At 41.5% G+C, this 3,381-nt stretch overlaps 1 protein-coding gene across 1 annotated transcript in view; it reads right to left on the bottom strand.

Moving 5' to 3' along the window:
• MYO3A (myosin IIIA) overlaps positions 1-3,381 on the bottom strand; it is a 269,882-nt gene that overhangs the window by 131,001 nt on the left and 135,500 nt on the right. The gene's annotated exons all lie outside the window — the stretch shown is intronic.

The raw sequence follows: 3,381 nt of genomic DNA, 5'->3' as shown, positions 1-3,381 counted from the left end.
TTGTTGCAGGGGTCTGGGAGCCTTTCTGTTGGTTCAGAAGCCCTGAAGAAGGATTTTCTTGTTGTATGTTTACAGAAATCCTGGGAGAGGGCTTTGCTAATGTGTTCAGGGGTTCTAGGACTGTTCTACAGACAGAGGATAAATTCATGAAGGGATTGGCAATGTATCTTATGGCCTTGCTAAACCTTGTCTCCCCAGGAACTAAGATTGCTGATAACTTGCCTCGTGTCAAGATGAAGAAAAGACCTCCATTTGGGTATTAAGTGCTGTGTTTAAACTTGATGTAACTCTGGGGTAGATTCAATTGTGATCCAGGGGTGGGGAACTTTTGACCTTATGTTTGGAAACTAATCTCCATTTGAGAAGAGGGACTTTGTGGTGGATTAAATTAAGGTATAGCCTAGGGGTGGAGAAGTATTTAGAACAGAGACTTTGTAATTGATTGAATGATTGGAAGGTCCTGGGGCGGGGTAGTACTTGGAGATTATTTAATCACGTTTAGTAAATGCTTTATTTGGAATGATGTCATGTTTTGATCTTCTCTGTTCTTGGTTGGTCACTGAATAAAATGGAGAGCACCTATGCTAGTATTCTGAACCTTGGGAAGTTGCCTTTCCTTGGCATTATATTACACATACCTATTAAGCAACCACTGTATGTCAGGCAAGAGGCAGTTAGGTGGCTCAGTGGATAGAGTGCTGGGTCTGGAGTCAGGAAGACCTGAGGTCAAATCCGGCCTCAGACACTTACCAGCTGTGTGACCCTGAGAAATTCATTTAACCTCTGTTTGCCTTAACCCACAAGAGAAGAAAATGGTGAACGACTCCAGTATATTTGTCAAAAAAAAAAACTCCACTGAGAGTATGGTCCATAGGATTACAATGAGTTGGATACAACTGAATGACTGAACAACAAATATGTCAGGCACTGTGCTAAGTGCTAGGGATACAAAAAGAGACAAAAGACGGTCCTTGAACTCAAGGAGCTCACAGTCTAATGGCTAGGGGTAGAGAGGTGTAATCACTAGAAAGCTGGCCTACTTGGAGATGAAATTTTTGACCATGGTAATTCAGGAAATGTGAAGAGGAAGGGAGTGCTATAAGGGAGGGAGAGTATAATATGGAGTAGGAGAAAGAGCACTGCACTTGGAGTGAGGAGAGAGCTGGGTTGAATGCTGATTTAGACACAGGCTCATGGGACCATAAATTTCAAGCTAGAAGGGATATTAGACAAGTCTGACCCCATTCAGTTTATAAATGAGGCAACTGATATATGCAAAGAGCTTAAGAGACTTGCTTAAAGTCATGAAAGTTCCAAGATCTGTGTTTTGAACTCAGGTTTTTTGACTGAAAAATCCAGCACCATTTCCATGATACCATATTGCTTTCTGTTATGAACTCTAAGTCATCATTTAATCTCTCTGAGTCTCCATTTTCTTATCTGTAAAACATAAATATGGTATTATACATCTCATGGATTGTTTGGAGGAAAGTGTTTTGGAAAACACCATATGAATATGAATTACCTATTTATGATGCTGCTGTCACTGATGACAAGAGACAATATAGCATAGTGGATAGGGAGACTGCCTTGTTGTCAGGAAGATCTCAGTTCAAGTGTTGCCTCTGACACATCTCAGAGATGTGTGGCCTTGGTCAAGCACTTGAGTTTTCAGTGCCCTATGTAACCCAATCAGGCTATACATTGTTTGTGTTTATCTGTTTCTGTCCTGGATCTCTTCTCTCTCTCCACTTTCTCTCCACTTTGCAGCTGCTGCTCTGCCTGGTTTTATCTCCATAGAACAAGATGTTCCTCCCAAGTTAAGCTCATCACTTCTAATCATGCTACTACAATGCTGACTCAAGTCTGGTTTGACATCACCTCCCTCAGCCTCCTCTGCCCTCCGACTGGAGGACTGGAGGGTGGAGTAGCAAAAACTCCTACCAACCTCTTCCCTCATACAGGGCAGAAACTAGCCTTTCAGTTCATTCCACTTTGCATCTGCTGCTCTGTCTGCCTGGTTTCACTTCTATAGAATAAGATGGGAGCACCCCCACATCAAGTACCCCTGGTGTCTCCCCTACTTCCCTACCTCTTTTTGTGTGTCACTACCTATTAGTTTGTAAACTCCTTGAGGGCAGGGACTGTCTTTTTTATTAATTGTACCCCCAATACTTAACATAGTGCTCAGCACATAGTAGGTACTTAAGTATTTGTTGGGTTGGATTATTGGTGACCTAATGAGCTCCTACAGGTTTAATAATCATCTCTCTGTAGATGACTCCCACATGTAAATATTTAGCTCTGGTCTTTCTCCAGTTCTGTTTCTCTAATTGCCTATTAGCCATTTCAGACTTCCAAAGACATCTCAAAGTCAACATGTCAAAAACAGAACTCATTATCTTTGCCTCCAAACCTGCCCCTCTTCCAAACTTCACAATTTCTATCAATGATTCTTCCATGCCCCAAGGCTCATAACTTCAAATTTACCTTTGGTTCCTCAGCCCACCTTACCTTACATGTCCAATAAATTGCTCACACTTACCATTCCTACCTCCATAACATCTTTCCTAAGTGTCCCCTTTTCTCCACTTCTATCAGTACTATCTTAGATCAGGCTCTCATTACTTCCCATCAGAACTAATGCAATGGCTTCTTTGTTTCTCTGGCCTCGTCTCTCTCCACTCCCATTCACCCTTCACATGGTTGCCAAAATAATTTTCTTTTCTTTTTGCTTTTTGGAGGAGGTAAGGTAGGGCAATTGGGGTTAAGTGACTTGCCCAAGGTCACACGGCTAGTTTTGTGTTATGTGTCTGAGGCCGGATTTGAACTCAGGTCCTCCTGACTCCAGGGCTGGTGCTCTATTCACTGAGCCACCTAGCTGCTCTGATAATTTTCTTTAATCACATATTTAATTTCCCTGTTCAATAAACTCCACTGGCTCCTGGTTGTCTTTAGCATCACACTCCTTTTTTTTTGGCTTTTTAAGGTCCTTTACTACTTCACCCCTGCTCATCTTTCAGGCCTCACTATATATATACTATATACTCTATCCCCAACCCCACCCCAACATACATTTTATGTTTTATCCAAACTGGCCCACTCTCTGTTCCACGCAAATGGAGCTGCATCACCCATCTATATTCCTTTTCCCTCATTGTCCATCATGCCTGAAACATGTTCTCTACTCAAATCTGAGAGAATTCCTCTTCCTTCAAGATGCAGCTAAAAAGCCCCCTTATAACAAATCCTTAATGGATTCCTCCTCAGATATGTTTCCTCCTTTTATAATTATATTAGTATGTATTTATATTGTATTCAGTCTGTGCATATATTCAGTACTTAATTATGAACATATATAGGGAGTCCTAAAAGTCTTAG

Source organism: Petaurus breviceps, unplaced genomic scaffold (genome assembly GCF_028583685.1).
Source record: "Petaurus breviceps papuanus isolate PSGF00001 unplaced genomic scaffold, PetGlider_PUasm1.0 178, whole genome shotgun sequence".
NCBI classification, from domain to species: Eukaryota; Metazoa; Chordata; class Mammalia; order Diprotodontia; family Petauridae; genus Petaurus; species Petaurus breviceps.
This window is presented reverse-complemented; position numbering and strand designations above follow the sequence as displayed.